This window comes from Thamnophis sirtalis, unplaced genomic scaffold (assembly GCF_051295495.1).
Source record: "Thamnophis sirtalis isolate CommonGarterSnake01/CBP01778 unplaced genomic scaffold, rThaSir2_p1.2 scaffold_1, whole genome shotgun sequence".
Classification (NCBI taxonomy): domain Eukaryota; kingdom Metazoa; phylum Chordata; class Lepidosauria; order Squamata; family Natricidae; genus Thamnophis; species Thamnophis sirtalis.
The window spans coordinates 86,106,482-86,126,478 of record NW_028261381.1 but is presented as its reverse complement, the minus strand read 5'-3'; the positions used below and the strand labels follow the sequence as shown (position 1 = coordinate 86,126,478).

The following is a 19,997-nucleotide window of genomic DNA, read 5'->3' as shown; positions in this document are numbered from 1 at the left end:
CTCCTGCTTGCCCGGCAACGGTCCTCACAGAGTGACTCCACCTCACTCAATGGCCAGGGCAGCGTGCCGCCCCAGAGGGCTTGTGGCAATCCGGTCGTTGCAGGAGGAGGCTGCGATGAAGGGAGGCAGGGTTCGCCGGGTCCAAGTTTATTTTCTTTAATCCTTTGAAAATTACTGGAGGTCTGGAGAGGTGCAACCTTTCCCTTGATTGGGGTGAGTCAAATCTCCAGCTCTTACAAGCCTCAGCTGTTGGGGCTGCCTGCTAGAGGCTTTTGCCCGTCCTCCTGGTTAGGGCTACCTGCTAGAGGCTTTTGCCCTTCCTTCTGCTGCCTGGCCAAGCTCCTCACTGAGAGTCTTCGGATGTCCTCAGTGTCCAGGGCAGCCTGCCGCCCCAGGGGGCTAGTGGCAGACCCAATCCTGCAGGAGGAGTGAAGCAGGGAGGCAAAACTCGACGGGTCCAAATGATTTTTCCTTTAGATCCTAGTAAATTCCTGGAGCTCTCGAATGAGCAACATCTCACGATCGTTTTGAGTCAGAAAACTGGGCAGGCTCACCTCCAGGGGGCGGAGCCCAAAGAGCTTATCTGACTCAAACCAATCACGAGAGGATAAGGTCAAACCCATCCTGGATACTCCTCCCCCCTCACTATGGAGAAATACTCTGAAATGAGGCAACATTTGCCTGCTGTAATAAGACTGCAAAAACACCCTTAATGTTCTTCATGTTGTGACCAAAGCTTGTTGCCAAGATACTTCCAAGGACATGAGAACACTGCTATTCTCTCCTCAATCTTAAATGTTACACCTTTTTTGAGAGAGAAATAGATAAAGGGCCAAGACATATATATGTTGTCTTCCTTCCCCACATAGAAGGCAGCCAGTGGTTTGATTTGGAGCCTCTCTTTATAGATGGCTTCTTAATCATGCAGCAAATCAGATCATAAACACTACAAGCATCAAAACTGGAGCTGCCCAAGATTCAAATCAAGATGGGCAGCTATATAAGTGTTTTAAATAAATAAAATAAACATCCCACTGAGCAAATCAAGGTCAGAACCATAACCATAAAAAGCCTGGCAAGAGCCCCTTCTAAGTAGGAGAATTTCAACAGCTGATGTATAAACTTCCCCTTATGGCTACGAGAACATTCATTGTCCGCATCCAATAAGACCAAATTCTCAAGCCCCACTAACCATGAAAACAGTTATTTGTTAAATACTGTACCAGCAATGTCTGCAGGGCAACCTTTCAGACAAGGAATTCAGCAGCAATGAAATACATGCAGGGTTTCACTGTATGCACTGACATGAAGATGAAAAGTTGCATATATATATAATGCGGATTTTTGTTTTCAACATGTTTGAAAGTGTTGCCTAAGTTGAAAATTGCTACGAGAAAATTTTCTGGGTCAGAGACCAGAGACATGATGGGCTACCATATATCATATTGTAAAGGTAGTTCTTACATAACCACAGTAATTGGGACTAAAATTTCTGTCTCTAAATGATATGGTCAAGCAAGAAATCACATTACCGTTTTGCTTAGTGACAGCAACCCTGGCAGTCCTCATTACCATCAACTTTAAGTGAAAATTGTGGCTCACTAACCGAAGACCTCACTGACTGTGACTTGCAACTTCCTGCTGTCTTTCCATAAGCAAAGGCAAAGGGGAAACAGCTGGAATATTTAAATACTGGGCAGCGCCTGGGTGTGTTGTAGTGCAATATAAGTGTATAAAGGCTAGGGAAAGGGGTGCTACTGTTGAAATTCTACTTTGTAGAGCATGCACTACAAAGATCACTACTAGATCCCTGCAATATCAAGGCGAGCGCCTTGGGGGACAAAAAGCAGGAGTAGTAACTTGCAACTTTCCTTCTGGATTCCTCATAGACTCTGCCAGGGAATGATGGCAATCACATGATTGCAGGATGTTGCAACCATCATGTAGGAGCCAGTTGCCGAGTGCCCAGATGCAATCACATGACTGCGAGGGAGATATGATGGATGGAACTTCAAGAGCCCATCATATGTACCACTCATTCAGCAATTTCGAATGATCACTAAATTAATGGTTAATAATTGACGGCTACCTGTATAGGAAACAGCAAATAGGACTGAAAGATAATAGTCTCTCCTACTAATTTCCAATTTACTATTCAAATGTGTAGCCAGAAATCTCCACAGAATCAAAGGCTTTTGTCAAAATGAGGAAAGCAGCAGCAATTCCCTGCAATGCAAGCTTCATCCCTCCTGGATACGTGTGCAATATTATGAATCACATACAAAAAAGGCAGAACATTTGCATTGTGATGACATGATGCTGTTTTTGTCACTTATGCCCCCTCCTAGCTTCTGTATATAGCATATGGCCACCATGAATAACAGCTATTCCACTACTATTGTTTAGGGAGGTACTATACAAACAGACTGCTATTATTTTCATTTCAAGCCTGTTTTTGAAACGATATTTCCCCCCCTCCAGTATGGCTGTTTTAAAACAATTCAACTCCAAGGAAAGATACTAAGCAGGATGGAAATACCTTCTTCCACAGTGAGAGTAAAACCCTGATAGAAATCATTGGAGCAAGCCTGTATATGGTGAGAAACCATCGTGTAACTTCCACATTTTATGAAAAAATCCCCATAACATAGAGAAACTTTGAAGAAAAATCATAGTATGATTTAACATATGCAAACTTCCAGCCATTAATGATAGATTGATGGGCGGACAGATGCAAGCAAAACATTTGGAAGAAAATTAGTAAATGTCAGCTTTACTGGCTGTCAGTCATTTTTTAACATTTTTCCTACATTAAATCCAACACATATATATTTAATTTTTTTCAAGAAGGTAAAATTATTAAGTATCCAAATAAAATAAGAAAAAGAAAGAGAAAGAAAAGAGAAAGAAAAACATAGTTATGTGTTCTGACCCCCCTCTATGCTCGTTCACAAATGACAGTCAGACAGAACTTCAAAGTAAATATCTTTATCAGTCCTGGCTCAAGCTGGCTGCGAGCCCAAAAATAAACGTAGATAAAGTCTCTGGCAAAAGTTACACAGCAAAAGCAAAAACAAAAAGCTCTTACAGCAAACCAGGTTTACAGAAAGCAAATCACTTATCCAAGTGCCTCTTTGAATCAGGTTTACAGAAAGCAAATCACTTATCCAAGTGCCTCTTTGAATCGCGAAATGATGAACTACACACGACGAACGACGAACGTTGACTTCTGCAACTAAGGCGTGGCACCATCCGTCTTTTATCTGCAGAAGATGACCCTAACGAGCAACAGCTGCTCATTATTCCTGCATCCCGACGCAACTCACAGCAAGCTGCTGCTGAGTCACAACAGTTATGCTTGCCACACTTTTATTGGATAATTATTCTTTTCCTCTTTGGCCCTTTTTAATCCCAAAATCCAGAAACCATCAATTCAGTCTTTTCTTCTTTGAACAAAAACTCTAGATAGGGTTTCCAGATTTTCAAAAAAGCCTTGATCTCCCCCCCCCGCATCTTGACCAGACCGATCAGTTTCTCCATTTCTGCAGGTTTAGTTAATTTTACAATCGTCCACTTTAGTGATTTCCTTACTTTTCTATCTTTTGGCACACAATGCTCTTGCCCACATTATTTGGAATATTTTATATTTTGTTAATTATATTTCAACATGTAAGAATTGTCATTATTATTTTTTTACTTAAAATATTTTATTCATATTTCTGACTTGTTCTTGTACTTCATTCTGCTTAACTTTATATCTTTGTGCAGCAGTATAGATTTATGAAGGCTATCTAAAACTCAGTCGAGAAAGAGGGAACACAAACTGATACATTCAGTCCAAATTTGGAAGAATAGAAATATTTGAAGCAGACAATACTGCTTATTTAGTGGCCAAGGATGATTACATGCTCTATTAATCCCAAAAGAAGACAGTTCTGAATTTAAGACAATCTTCTCTCCAGAGGAAGATTAAAGGTTAAAAATACATACAAAACCGCTGTGTACTGTCTACTTTTACTTCTTTGTCATCTAAAACTACCAATCTACACTAAAACCAATTCTGAAGTCCCCCCAACCCCCAAATAATAAATAGATGGATAGATGACTGATTGATAGACAGACATATCCTGTAACAAGTCCATAGGCTGGACCACAGTATATATTCTGATAAATATATAATGGTGTTGGGAATAGTTATTTAGCCCAGTTTTCTCCAGATAAGAACTGAGGGGAAAAGTTTGTAACACTGAGTAGTTTCTGTTTTACACAAGGAAACAAGTTGCTGGAGGTTAGACTGCAACACAAGAAACTTTTGTATGTGTAATCTGTAGTAAGTCTGATTTAGTAGGTCTGATTCTAATTTTAGGGACTCTTACTCTTACTATGTTCAACATTTCTAATTCAGTTCAGACAATGTGCTAAGTTTATTTGCTTCTCCTTTTCCTTTTCAGAGAAACAATCACATTATCTTTTCTCTCTTCTTCTACCTCGACTTCAACTGTTTATTTGCATTTCCCATCCATTCTCCAACTTTCAACAGTATTTTCCAGCAAAAGTAGGAAAATAGCCCTTCTCTCAATTTACAAAACTGGGGGAAACTCCATCTTTCTTGTGGGGAAATAGAATGGTAACCCTGATTCAGAATTTCCCAATTTTAGGTTTCCAAATATTGTTGAATTATAGTACTTGTGTTCCAGGGGTGGGTTCCTGCCAGTTCTAACCTCTTCTATAGAAGAAGTTCCACAAATTTACAGTGCCGTTTAGAACCAGTTCCAACCCCCTTCCCCCGTCCATCCGCACATCATCAAGATGAAGAGCGAGAAGAGGAATTCTGGGAGTTGAAGTCCACAAGTCTTAAAACTGTCAAGTTTGAACACCCCTGGGTTTTTTTTTCTAAAGGGTTAGGGGTGCAAGGGTCTTGTAACTTGACAGCTTTAAGACTTGTGTGCTTCAAATGCCAGAATTCCTGAGCCAACATGACTGGAGGAGGAATTCTGAGAGTTGAAGTCCACAAGTCTTAAAACTGTCAAGTTTGAACACCCCTGGGGGTTGTTTTCATAAAGGGTTAGGGCTGCAAAGGTCTTGTAACTTGACAGCTTTAAGACTTGCATGCTTCAAATGCCAGAATTTCTGAGCCAACATTTTGGTTGTTAAGCAAGAGCGTTGTTAAGTGAGTTTCACCACATTTTACAAGTTGGCCATGCCCACCCAGTCACATGATTACCAAGCCACTCCCACTCGGTCACATGGCTGGCAAGCCACTCCCACAAAGCAGGCCACACCTACAGAAGAGGTTCTAAAAATTTTTGAAACCCACCACTGTAATGTGTTCACTAGGAAAGAATTGTTATCTGAATAAACTGGGAATGACAGATTAAGTCCTTTATATTCTAAGATGTTTTCGTCAAGGGCATTCCTCTAATGGCCAATACTCTTCAACTAATAGACTTAATTCTAACCGAAAGCCTTCAAACTATTCTGAATTCTTGTCACATTTAATTGAGAACAAAATACTGGCACATTAAACACTGGTATATTAAAATGATATGCAACACTTTGGGAAAGATATGAACAAGACTAAATGCATGTTGGTATGGTTAAAGGACACAATCGTGAAATATATGCAAGTCAAGCCGTCTATACTCATCTTTGTTTCAGAATAACCAAATTATGACCCCAGAACATGCTTATAGCAAAATGTCAAGCCATTATTATTTAATGATCAATTCCAGATGTACTTTCATAGTTCTAGTACAGTATAGCAGAATGTTTTCATTCTACCTTACCTATGCAAACCCAACACTAAAGTTGGTAGGAGAATTGCTGTTGCCTCTTTCTTAGGCTAGTACATTTAGCAATAGCACTTGAACTTATGTATCACTTACTAGTGCTTTACAGCCTTCTCTAAGCTGTAGCTAACAGAATTAGCATATTGCCGCCAACTATCTGGGTCCTCATTTTATTGACCTCAGAAGGATGGAAGGCTGAGTCAACCTTGAGCTGGTCAGAATTAAACTACTGGCAGTGGGCAGAGTCAGCCTATAATATTGGATTCTAATCACTGTACCACCACGGCTCATTTAAGAACTCAGAAAATATGTAGAAAAGATGGATTTGTGAAAGTAGAAACGTGCATAGCCAATTACCTTAAATAATAAATATATTTAACTATTTTTCTGCTTGACTGTAAGTATTGTTAAGTGAGCAAGGACTGAATGAATGCCGCTTTCTCCCCTTCTGGGCAGCCCCTACCTCAACACCGAGAATAGTGTGTTTGGGGGCTGCCGCCGAGGCTTGCCGAGGCCTGGGTCGTTCCGTGTGCTCTCCTCCGCTCCGCGGCGTGCTCACAGTTCAAAAAAACCTCTTCGCGCTCTTCTCAGCGCTCCGTACTCTCCACGGCTCGAATCCAGCCACCAAAGCTGTTTGAAAGTCGATTGTTGCGATGGGGGGGGGAGGGCTATGGGCTGGGAATCCCTAGCCTCTGGCTCCCGATCGCAGGAAAATCCCAGAAATCGGTGCCACGTGCTTGGCTAAGCTGAAAATGGCCACCGTGACCTCAGCGCTCTCGCCGATCCCTAGGATACAAAGTAACACCCCCTGGTGGTTAGAAAAAAACCCACATACAGCTACTTATAGGCTAGAGCAGAGAGCTGGTTTCAGAGGCTGCAGATGCAAGGAGGTTCCAGTAGAGATAGAAATTGCAGGAGAGGTTAAAAATATGACTCATTCTTTGGCCGGACTGAGATGAACTGGAGAAGAAAGGGTGGAGCACAGAGGCATGTCTTCAGCTTCATCCCAGTGTCGTGGTCCAATGGGCGTGTCAATTCCATCCACTGGAGCCTCCTGTCCCTCACTCCGGAAAGAACATTGGTCTTACCTGAACGTGTCTTTTCAGGGAAAGAGAGGGAGTGGTCACATATGGATATTCTCAAAGCCTAATTGGTCCAAAGACTGAGAGTAAACTTCTTAAATACTCCTTCCTTCCATTCTTGCCCAGTTTCCTCGAAGGCGAACAACGATACTGAAACAGATACAACCAAAACAAACAAAAAAAACCCGGGAAACCCCCGGCCCTCCCCTTGGCCCCAACCTAGGAAGGGTGGGTCATGACCACTCCCTCTCTTCCCCTGAAAAGACACGTTCAGGTAAGACCAACGTTCTTTTTCCAATGGAAGAGAGGGAGTGGTTACGTGTGGGACATACCCAAGCTTAGTCCCAGGGAGGGAAAAACAACAACTATGGCGCAAGGGAAGTATCAGCTGCCACCCTCTACAGGACCCTCCGACCAAAAGAAGCATTCGCCGAGGTGAATGCATCCAGATGATAATGTCGGATGAAAGGCATTGGTGATGCCCAAGTGGTTGCCCGACAAATGTCCTCAAAGGGAGCCCTAGTGGCCCATGCCGCTGTGGTCGCAGCATTCCTAGTGGAATGGGCTGTAATTCCCGATGGGACAGGATGCCCCGCCGCCCCATGGAGGGGATGACAAAGACGCCCCACAGGGGCCCCTCCCAACCACTGGAGGCAGAAGGGACTGTCCCCTGGGCCACAGCTGCAAATAGAAATTTAGTGAATTTAAAGTGTCCAATTAAGTTGAATATAAGAAACAGATTGAACAAAGAACAACACTTTCTACCTACTCACAACTCAAACAATGCTTGGACCAAGAGACTGAGAGGAAACTGGGCAAGAATGGAAGGAAGGAGTATTTAAGAAGTTTACTCTCAGTCTTTGGACCAATCAGGCTTTGAGAATACCCCCACGTGACCACTCCCTCTCTTCCACTGGAAAAAAATGTTTTTTACAGATCTACTTGTGCATGATAATGTCTCAATTGCCATATTAAAAAGCTCTTTTGGGACAATCTAGTAGATGACCAATTAAACAGGAAAGAGCAATACCATACTAATCCTCTAAAATAGTTTCAAAAGTTGGGACACTTTCCACAGCAATTGTTAGGAAAGCAAAAATAGGAGAAAGAAACTGTACATAAACTGGATTTAGTTCAAACTATGTCAGTTCCCTTTAAAGAGCTGGGTTTTAATAAGCAAACTTCAAAAGAAATCTAGAAGACTAATAACACTGCCCAATTGACCAATCACTTCCTAAAGGGCAGCTTTAACAAATTCTAGAATATTAACAACAAACCCAGACAAGATACAGTGAGTAAAGTCTAAATTGAGATTGTATGATATAAATTTTCAAAAATTACATAAGTAAAGAAACAAGATGGCCAATTGTCCAGATATAATGCAAAACCTCTAGAGTACCAGTTGTTTTGGCTTTTCCCATTTATCTACATTCCAACATTTATTGTCTTTAAAAATGCCGCATTATAGTTATGAATCATGACTCTTTGTAACTATCAAAACACTAGTCCATTTTCATTTGCTAGAAAGCTTCCTGAAATAAAGGGAGTGTAAAAAATAATTTCTTTCAAACACACACACACACACACACACACACACACACACACACGTTTGAAAAAGCCCTGTTTGAGCACAAAACCATTGAGTGGTTTCACCCATTTGGAAGTGGTTTGAGCCAGAAGTTTGACACTTCAAACAGTTTGAAAGTTTTGTGCACTCCTAATTTGAAACATGCCTATTTAAAAAGTAATGCAACATTTGACAGTGATAATAATATAATTGCAAATGTTCTATTTCTCAATATTTTGCTACTGTAGATGACTTTTAAAGTGCCAACTCTGTTTATTCAAAGATACAGTCCTTCATGCTGCTTTCAATTCTGGTCTGGAAGAGTTTCCACAGCATACTTTGAGGCATGATTGGAAGTTACAATTACCAAAGGAGCCAAAAGTGTGGCAGAAAAGAAGATTGCAAAATTATGCTCATTTATTTTGAAGAAAGAACCACATACTGATGTTTGCTTTTGAGCAGACAGCCATAGAATTGCAGTCTTATGAGACAATATTTTTATGTGGGCTTATATTAAAGTCAGCAACCTGTTAGCCAGTTTTAATTTTCCTTTCTTGAAAGTTTTTAACAAAAGCAGATACATGATAACATTCTTTTCTCTAAGCAGGAATTTTTTTGGAAATCCTTTGTCCAAATATTTATAAACCTATTACAAATTATTCTTGATAAATCACTACCTCTTATTCATTCCATTGCAATGTTAAATAAAAATAATCCTTAAGCATAAGCAGTAGTACCAATGAAAATGCATCTTCAGAATGGCCCATTTCTATACTGTAGATAATCAACCTTCTGAATTTATACTAGTGTGCATACTAGTCTAATAGTTCCTGTTCTGTACATTTAAGATAAGTTTGTCCATCTCCTATTATGACTGATTATAATGGAGAGTCTTTATTATCCAAGGAAGGATTTTAAAAATGTCGGATAATATGAGGCGTTGCTGAGAATTGTTTTAGTGACTAAGAAACTTGTAAATTTAAAGGGACCAAACACAGAAAAAGTTAGGGTGCCCCACATTGTAACTCTCTGTAAAACAGTGATTTGGGAAGTTTCTTCCTCTAAATCTAACTTCCGCTGTCATGGCTGCATCTCTCCTATCTAAGCTTCATGATTTGACAGCCTGACATTAGCCATGGAGGCGGGGCGTATAGGGAAAGACTGGAATGTAAGGAAGAAGCAGGGGATGGAAGCTCAGCTGCGCCCTGTGAGAAGCTTCAGCCAGCCAGGCAAGATTGATCTGCAGAGTTGGGAACCGAGAACCTGTTTCCTAAACAATATACAAGCACCTACTTTGACATTTACAGGTAGTTTGGAGGGGGGGAGGGAAAGAAAATTAACTTCGTACTGCTTGCATGGGAAAACCTCAGATTCAGCTTACACTACTTCTGTAACCACTTAAGCTTCAGTAAAGTACAGATAGTCCTCAACTTATTATCACAATTGAGCCGAACATTTCTATTGTTAAGTGAGACATTTGTTAAGTGAAGTTTGTCCCATTTTACAACATTTCTTGCCACAATTGTTAAATGACTCACTGAAGTTGATAAGACAGGATCCAGGGTTGTTGAGTGAATCCGGCTTCCTTGGTTGTAAAAAGGGATCACATGACCCTGGGACACAGCAACAGTCATAAATATGACCATTTGCCAAACATCGGAATTTTAATCACATGACCATGGAGATGCTGCAAAGGTCGTAATTCTGAAAAATGATCATGTCACTTTTTTCAGTGCCATTGTAACATTGAACAGTCACTAAATGAATTGTTGTAAGTTGAGGACTACCTACATAGGTTCCACCACAAATGCGCGAACGACAAAAGCACGCCTGACTAAACCGCGGTGACAAAACTGCGCCGACAAAACCGCGCTGACGAATGAGCGCTGAAGCGCGCCAACAGCGCACCGACAGAAGCGCGCTGTAACCCTAACCCTAAACCAAACCCTAAACCTAACCCTAACCCTAACCCTAACCCTTACCTTAACTTAAATCTCGCTGTTGTCGGCGCGCTTTTGACATCGCGGTTTTAGCGCCGCGGTTTTGTCGGCGCGCTTTTGACGTTCGCGCCTTTGTCGGGTCACGACCTACATACTCTTGGCAAAATCAAACGTCCAGGAGTCTGTTTGCTACATGACTGAGTGTGATTGTTCACATCTACGCAGATTGTTCACATCTACCACAACTGTGATATTTACCTATACCTCTAAACAGACTACCTATTAGCTGCCATATATTGTGGTATACAATCTAACGACATATAAACAAACAAGAGATAAGGAATGGGCTGTTAATCATTATTACTACTTACTATCTTCAAAAGCGATATAAGGCAGTGGTCTGCTGTACACACATTATCAAGTTAGCAAGCTATGCATAATAATTATGGCATAAAATCACAAAATAGCTTAGAGTAGTGATAATTTAAACAAACAGTAGAAAGGAATGATTTGTACAGCAGATTTCCAGATCCAGCACTCTACACAAAATTATATGCATATAAATATATAAAATATTAGTGGCTTAACAGCAAGCACAATTTTTTATCATTCTTTTTTTCTCCACCGTTCAGAAACTTTGCAAACACTAGTTACTACTACTGCCAAGTTTGTTGCAATTTCTTCCTCAGCCTTTTTCTGTTTGTTTTTAACTGCCCTATTTACATGCTTCTTTATAAAAACAGCAACGTCTCCACTTGGCTCTTACCCAGATTGGTTTTTAAAATAGATCTACTATTTTGCCTCAAATATTCCAAAGCCTATGAATTCAGCTCAGCTTAAACTGTTCTTTTATTTGCCTTATTTGTTGCTTCTTTCTAAAAATCCTCAATCAACTTTGTTTGACCTGACCCCTAATCAGCATGCTTCCTCAATATCTAACACTTTCCACAGCTATTTCTTTCTTATGCTCGTATCTTCCCTGTGCAAATCCACAAGGAGAAAGAGTTTGGTGCATTTTCTACTTCAGCAAGTTGTCATAAACATTCCATATTTCACACTTAATCCATGTTCCATGTTGAATTACTTAGAAAAACAGATTACGAGGACAAGAAAAAGAGAGATAAAACCAAAGCTGTAGTGTACTACAAGAAACTGTAGTACACTTCCAACAGCTAGGCTGTTATGTACTAAGATCAAACATTACAACTGATAAATGGCCTTGACATCTTTATTTTTATTGGCTTAAGCAAAACAAGAATGACATTTTTTTTTAACTTTTGTAATATGTGGTTTTTTTTTAATGTTGTACGCCGCCCTGAGTCCTTTGGGAGAAGAGTGGCATATAAATCCAATAAGCAAACAAACAAACAAACAAACAAGAGGCAAAGCAACATTTATTGCATACAGATTATGCTTATCAAGTAGTCAATAAAATACCAAGTAATCTGTAACAAATTGGAATAATAATTCATACGTGCCTCATAGCAACTGCTTCCAAAGGAAAATAAAAATCAAGGAATTATTTCTACTTTTTCAACCCTATTTTAGCATTCCAGTACGCACAAAGTACACTTCAATACGTTTTTAAAAAATGCTGTCACTTTTAAAAGTTTTGATAAATAAAGAATTTGATTTATAATATATTAGGCCCATTTAATGAAGCTTCCTAAATCATCTTTCTAAACCCAGTAGAATTCATACACACGGGCAAATCTATTTTATCCATTACATTGTGGCACATTCCTAATTTTACTTTGGAGAATAAATAAAACCTTGGGGCAGTTTCTGTCTTTCAGTCCTTACTGGGACTGAAAATATAACATGGCAAACTCCACACATCTACTTTCCTCTAAGGCGGGATATAAATCAAGTGGATATCACTGAATGTTTGTCTTTAAAGAAGTTTTAAACTTGAATATATATTGAGATTTAAAAAAAGTAATTCCTGGAGGATTTTTGAAAAATATAGTCTCTGAACCAAAAGCACATGGAAAAGAAAGCTAGGCAAATGCTTTATTTTTCTGCCACATTAGATATGGTGCTTTGTTTGATATTTCCTTCAAACAGCTCAAAGCTGCATTTTAAACTAAATAATGATCATTTTCTATTGCCAGAATTTTACAAGCCTTCCACTGCAGCCTTGTCACATGATGCATTTTAAGTAATTGGAACTAAATTTCTTATTACTGTATTGCAAGCCAGGATAAACATTGTTCAGTGGGAATAATGAGACTTGTAGTAATCTTCAAAAAAAGTCATAAGATCTACTTGAGGTCAGTTCCAGTTCCAGCTGACCTGAAGATTTTCTTCTGAGTAGATAATCTGACTTGTATAATTTATTTAAGTTTTGTCTCTGAGTAAGCTTCACTGAATTGTGACTGAAGTTACAAGAATTTTATAACTGTTAATGCCACTCATTGATAATATTGTTTGCTTCAGGATAAGCGTAATGGCATAGTTCCTACTAGAAATCAATTAGAACACTACAGCATGGCATCAAACCAATATCACAAGTTGTTCCAGCTTGTACAGCTGACTTGGAAACATCTTAGGGCTGTTGAAATTCTTAATACCAAGCTTCTCAAATAGCATGAGGTTGAAAAGGTTATAACGTTCATGTACAGCACCTAAAAATTATTGAGGTTGTTATGTGAAAAAAAGATGAACTGGAAGTGACTTGTTTCATTGTAAAAAACAAAACAAAAAAACCCCACCCCTTGGTTACGGTCAAGTCACAAAAACAATAACACACAACTGCTCATTCAGCAAATCTTTTTCTCTAGGTGTATAGTCCAAATAAACTAGAAGTTATTCTTTGAATATTATCTCACCTTTTTGAAATGCCATGGATATTAAGCTGGGCAAAAAAAATCAGGAAAAAATAATGGCAAAAGCTTTGTCAACACATTTATGTAAATCAAGTTAATGAATTATCAAGATGAATGCTCCTGCAGTTAATAGTTCTCCATGACAAATCAAGATATAAGCACTATACTGTCACTATCCAATGATATTTTAAGAGGCAACTCCTGAAGAAGGAAGCACAGCTGGAATTCCTGACAATGAGAAACAATTAGTTTTTGGAATTCTGTACATAAAAAAGAGATGTGCAGTCAGTGACAGCTTAATCATACTAAGTATGTACCTACAGACATTTCGCTTCAGGGGGTGTGAGAAATTACTGATTTTTCCCCCCATTTACCTCAGTAAGCGATTAACTTTTCCTCTCATTTGTGAATGTGGAGGAGGAATTTTTTTGATCTTTTCAAACATGCCCATTTATATATTGTATTCTCTTTAGTTCCAAGGAGAACTCTGAACTATGCCAGGGACTGTTCTCTATAGTGTGTTGTGTAAGAGAATAAGGTCACTAATGCAGTACTTTTTTCCTATTCTCTTCACATAATAGCCATAAAGTACTGGTTGTTAGCAGAATAGATGAAATTACTGTCAAAATATATAACTACATTCAAGTAAAGAGAATTCTTTTCATGCTCAGCAATCAGATATATTTGTATTCAAAAGTAGAATTTATTTTTATTTAAGTAGGTAAACATTGTAGCCTCAATCACTACTATATATAATCTACCACTTCTGTTATCTGACAGGACCTAACATATAGGCCCACCCCAGGCGACTGATGGACCATTTTGGGTCTCAGAAGGAGCTTGGGTTTTTTATCAAGACAGTTTGGCCGAGACCTTGGGTTTAGCCTGGCATAGGCATGTGACAGACACCTTAGATCAGACTGCTCCTATGCAACCTCTTTCTATCCACCAATCAGAGAGTCGCCCTTAGTTTTCTGAGGAGTTTCAGGAGGTGATACGCTAGTGATACCTAGAATAATGTGTGAGAAAGTCAAAGAGTGTATCCAACAAAACAGAAGTGGGAGTCTACATTGTAAGGATAGTGAGAAGTTGCTACTCCTCCATCCTGTTTTATCTCCTGACAGCTGTCCAATGGCCTTGTTTCGGGTAAGCTGTTCAGGGGGTGGGGAATGCATGGAATTATCTGCAAAGCCACACTGAGGAACATTCCTACAAAACCACTCAGACAAAATCGCTGTTAGATTCCAACGAGGCATGTCCAAAAGACGATCTTGTGATGCTATCTGGACTGAATTTGATTCTGCTGTATCCAAGGAAATGGATATGGTTTTTCTGTTTATTAGTTCAGCCACCTGTTTGTTAAATGCTGGCTCTCCTGGGTTATTAAAGAAATCTGGGAGATGACCACATGGTGGGTTCATGCACTGGTTTCAGCCTCTTTGAGAGAGGGGATGTTCTTATCAGACCTTGAAGGAAGCAATGGTACACCCCCCACTTCAAGAGGTCATCACTGAACTCTTCCCAGTTCAACAATTATTAGCCAATTTCCATTCTTCTCTTCTTGAGGAAGTTTGTAAAAAAGCTGGCCAGATGAGTTACAAAGGTTCTTGGAGGAAAGAGATTATCTCGACCATTTCAGTCTGATTTCAGGCCAGGATCCCGTACAGAGACAGCACAGTTCACACTTGTTGATGACTTTTGGCAGAACAGCATGAGGATGATGCATTAATTGATGCATCCTTCCTAGTGCTTCTTGATCTTGGAGTGGCTTTCAATACTGTTGACCATAGTATCCTTCTGTCCTGGCTGTAGGGTTTAGGAATGGGAGGCAGTGCGTTCCAGTGATTCACATTCTTCCTCAGTGGTTGGTGGTACAGGGAAAAGAGATCACGGCTATGAGGCATTCTTATGTGGAATGCTTCAAGTCTCAACACTTTCCCCTCTCCTGTTCAACACCATTGGATGAGATCTTTCACTAGTGTGAAGTTCTGTATTATCAGTATAGTGATGATACCTAGCTCTACGCCGCAACCCTGAGCCTCACAGGTGAATCTGTCAATATACAGATCCAGTATCTGGAGGCTATTTCGGTCTGGGTGGAGCAAAGCAGACCTCAGCTCTCTCCTAAAATGGTTGAGTTACTGTTGCTGTTGGACCCTTCAAGGTTTGGGATGTTACCACTGGTGGTCTTTGATGGGACTGTACTTCTCCTTTCATGACCAGTGGATAATTTTTTTTGGGGGGGGTCCTTCTTGTCTTGTAATTACTGCTCAAAAACAGTTTTGAGAATGTCTAGTAAAATATATTAGTTACATTCCAACTCTTGTTGTATTTTCATTAAAAGAATTCTTAGCCATCATAATTTGGGCTCAACAAATTTCCATCTTTCTCATACAGTTGACAAAAAGTTGACCAAAACTATCTTAAACCTAGATTACTTCAGTGCATATTTTCAACAATCATTCCTATTCCAACCATGAACATTTTATGAAGCAATGCAAATTTTTAGATAAACTAAAAGTTAGTTTAAGTAATTACATTGCACTTATTTGCTGTACTATATTCTAATTTATAAATCCAGAGTTTGAGCAGGTATTCATAGTAATTAAATCTGTTGTTTGGAAGTAATATGGCTACAACAGATAATGTTAGGCATAATGTCAAGGTTATCTTTTTTTATTTGGACATAGTCTTGGACATACTTCTTTGTAAGTAATTAACACTAATTTTAATACAGGTACCTCTCTAATTATGAGTTTATACCAGAAGCCTCTGCATCAAAAATTATCATATGAGATTCAGTTAAAGCAGTGTTTTAATTGCAGAAATATTGTATTTTCTTAGCATTGAAATCAAAATACTTTGTTGCTATGAAAATGTTTTTAATCTGAACAAGCATATTCAGGATCCTATTATGTGGGAAGTGGATGCACAGTTCATCTTCAGGTCCTTATTTGGTATTATTGTCAGTGAGAACAGTAATGAAACCAACACACGTGACCCCCAACTACAATAGTTTTGAAATACATGTGGTGTTTCTCTTTAAAAAAATACCCACCCACTAATTTGCTTGTCATATGGCTGGCATTTTAAAAACTATATTTTGTGGGTCATTATCTGCAACCGAGTTGTATAAAAAAATAAATTTTGTTAAATTCACTGGGGGATTAATTGTGTATAGAGCTACAATAATAGTATTCTTGTCTGATATCTATCATATAACACTATGGTATATATTAAAGCTCTGTGTTTAACCTTTAACTGAGCAAAATGGTACTTTATGAGACAAGTTTTGAACCAAGGTACCCCAAATAGGCTAACTTATAGAATGCATCCAAAATTAGGAACCTGTAACCCTTACTGAAATAAAATTGGCCAAATTTTATAAAACATTTCCTGTGGTCAACTCTGGATATTGACTGTGCTATACAGTTCAACATGGGCTATTTTTAAGATAGATGCTTCTCTGAATATTTCCCTTGTTTTTAAAGAACTTCTCTTGTGAAGACAATATATGAGAACCTCTGCCATTGTTGAATTAATTGAGGAATCTGGCAAGGAAATATTTCTGAACAATGGCCCCATTGGGTCAAAGGTTTTCTGATACGGTATAAAGCAAAAACTAAAGCAACCAACTTATTAATAATCACTGAATCATGGCATAATTACTTCCACTGAAAGGAAAACTCCCTGCATTATGTGGACCAAAGATATCATATATCTCATTAACTTGATTTTGTGCTTAGAAAGGACCTTGCTTACAAATGAATTCCTAACCTCATATTGAGGTGTATTTGCATTTGAGGCTCCTCCTAATATTCTTTGTCTGAGCAAGATAGCCAAGGGCATATTTTGTGATGTCTGTTTTCAAAACTCCCATTATTATACATTTTGCCCTAGAAATGAAGCTCTTAAGTATGGCATATTAACAATCAAAAGAACTTCTTGGACTGAATTATATTCTAGTCCCACAATGCTAGTGAGCATGGGGTTTGCTCCCTATTTATTTACAATGCCAGTGTTCATGGAAGTATGGCTTTCTCCTTGGCATTTCTTGATTAATGTACTGTTTGTCCAGTGTTAATTCCCACTTATCTGGAGGTTGGTTGCTAGAGAGGATGTGTTTTGATCTTTTTCTTTCCTTCTTAGCATATTGTTTCTTTTGAATGGTGTGTAAAAGTGATTTATCTTTATATATCTATTGATGACTGGTGGCAGGGGAGGAAAGCTACTGTATATAAACAGGAAACAAATCAACACTCACTAGCAGTGATGATGCTACCTAGTTGGCAAGCAAACAACCAAGCTTAGAGAGCACCTCTGAGACTCCACAATGAAGACTTTATTTACAGTTGCCCTGAGTATTCGTGTATGTGGAAGAAAATTAATCTAAAAGAACTCTAACAGAAAAGAGGAGGGAGGGAGGGAGAGAGACAAATGGATGCAAGAAAACTCTTAGAAAGAGAAAGAGTATTTCAAAACAAGGGAAACAAAGAGGATACTGGTCCTTCAGATCTTTTGGGGGGAGGGGGAGTCCAAACTATGATGTTACTCAGTTGGGTATGAAACATCTATACAAGCAACCATGCTCAGGAGAGCACCAATTACTTCAAAGTTCAAACTATTCAGACACCAAGATTAGATTTCAAATTATTATCTTAACCTTTAAAAGCTCATCTTGCCAATAAATTTCAGGAAGCAATGCTTAATAAGGTCTCCTTAAACACAGCAGGAATTCCTTCAAATACATAAAAGAATACATTGTTAGGCTTATGATGGAAATTTCATAAATAGTAACACAATAATTTTCTTTCCATTCTAGACATTTTAATGCCCTCATTTTTAAAAATAATTTAACCGCTTGTTTGGGGCTTTACTTTTTAAACCAAGCTCACTCAGGCTTTATTTTATCATGAGGCTGAAAAGAGGTAAACTTATGCTCAGTGATACCGTGAAACATATATAATTATGCATCAAGTTCTGCATTAAAGAAATGATGGAATATTGCCTGATGTATCAAGTTTTTTAAAAAGAAAATGTGGTTGCGATAGGCATGCACTAAAAGCAAGAATCACATACATGCGGTCTTCATTAAACTGTTAGTAGTTCAGAGAAATATTTTATCTATTATAACATCATGAGATTTACTTATAAATCTAAACCAGAGAAGACTCCATTAACACATAGCTGAAATCTCTTTTCATAGGAAAAAAAAATTAAAGCACCAGAATCCAGAAAAGTGACTCATGTTCAATTACCAGAAAGTTACGTCCAGATAAATATCACCAGGACTTCGCTCCCAATTTCATAAACAGGTTTCCTTCTTAGGGAAACCGAGCCCGTTCTCTCTTTCCTCTTTTTCTCTCTCCTCGACTCCCCGCGTATCTGTCTTTTCACACGCTTACGAATGAACGCCTAGCGTTTGCCGTAATTTCCACTCCGAAACATTAAAAGGTCAAATACAGCTTTCCTAGAAGCTGAGTTTTCAGCAAGTCCGGTTCCCAAAAATAAAGAAAAGAGGGAAGAGAGAGAAGGGAGTAAACCGGGGCGGGGGGGGGGGTTGACATGTTCCGACGTCAAATTCCACCCCAGGTATATCGGATCGGATTTTGGTTTGAAACAAAAAGAGAGAGAGAGAGAGAGAAACAACAACCCGGCATGGAGCTGCCACTGCAAGGCTACAGGTTTTTTAAGGACAACCCTATGTAAATAAACGCTGTTTCCTGCTCTCCAATCAAGAGGAAGAGCATCTAATTTCACTTCCACATCTCTCCAGAGCAAATGCCCCGCGATAGAAGCCAGAGGGAAAAGGGACCCTTCTTTTTCTACCTAAGCATGGATTCCTCCCCCTACCTACCCCCGTTCCCCTTTCCCCTCCCCACGCCTTTCCCGAGGGGGTCACCCCGATCATGCCTCCGGAGACACCCGCCCCCCAAGGAGGAAACGTCTTCCCCGTCGTGCCCAAGACCGGGGAAGCCACGGGAAACACCACCGCCACTCCTCCCTCCTCCCCCAAAAGGCTCACCGCACCTGAAACCTTATCCTGAAAACTTCCCCTGCCCTCGGTTCTCCCGTCCGTGGGCTCCCACCCAAAAAACAACGTGCTCATTACAAACCTGCGCTGGCTCGCTTCCTCCGCCCACCTGTCCAAGGGAGAGAAGACCGAAGCAGAATGCAGCCGGCACGGGAACCCCCTCGGCAGAAGTCCCCCTCCCGTCCCCAACCTGCCCGGGAACGTTCCAAACGAGGAATCTCCTTCGTCGCGCGCGGGCACCAAAGGGGAATCTCCTCCACCGCCTCGCCTCTCCTTCAACGCCGCCGCCCCGATCCCTTCTTGCCAGCCCGGCTGCAGGTAGCAGCAGCCCTCCGCCCCCTCCCGGTCTTCACCGTGCTTAGAAGGAGAAGGAGGGGGGGTCTCGCCCGTGGCCTCTTCTCGCAGCGGCTCGCCGGCGTAGCCCAGGCAAACGACCGCCGGCACCAGCAACCCCTCTACCTGACCTACTTTCCGCCTGGCTTGCCGCTGAACGTCGCACCACTAACCTACTTTCCAGCCAATGGCTTCTCCCCCCGCATCAAGCCCCTGCCCGCCTCTTGGCCAATCGCGGGACGAAGTTTGCGCCTGCCGCCCAATAGTCCGCCAAAAGAGGGTGCTTAGAGCCCGCCTTCGACCTGGTCGACCAATCCGAACCGTGCGGCTGAAGAGTAAACGAGTCAGAACGAGGATAACACTTCTGCTCGTGCCCGCCCGATTAAACGATTGTAACTTGCGAGAGAAGGGAGGGGGGAGCGAG

At 40.2% G+C, this 19,997-nt stretch overlaps 1 protein-coding gene across 6 annotated transcripts in view; it reads right to left on the bottom strand.

Moving 5' to 3' along the window:
* BMAL1 (basic helix-loop-helix ARNT like 1) overlaps positions 1-19,749 on the bottom strand; it is a 75,389-nt gene extending 55,640 nt beyond the window's left edge. For 2 of the 6 annotated variants that reach the window (XM_014068638.2, XM_087718227.1), the window contains exon 1: positions 19,594-19,748. The gene's annotated coding sequence lies outside the window, so the exon portion shown is untranslated. Of the gene's footprint in view, positions 1-19,322; positions 19,527-19,593 lie in introns of those variants that run through there. The other 4 variants (XM_014068639.2, XM_087718233.1, XM_087718234.1 and 1 more) reach the window with 3 other exon arrangements.
* Positions 19,750-19,997: the final 248 nt, after the last annotated feature.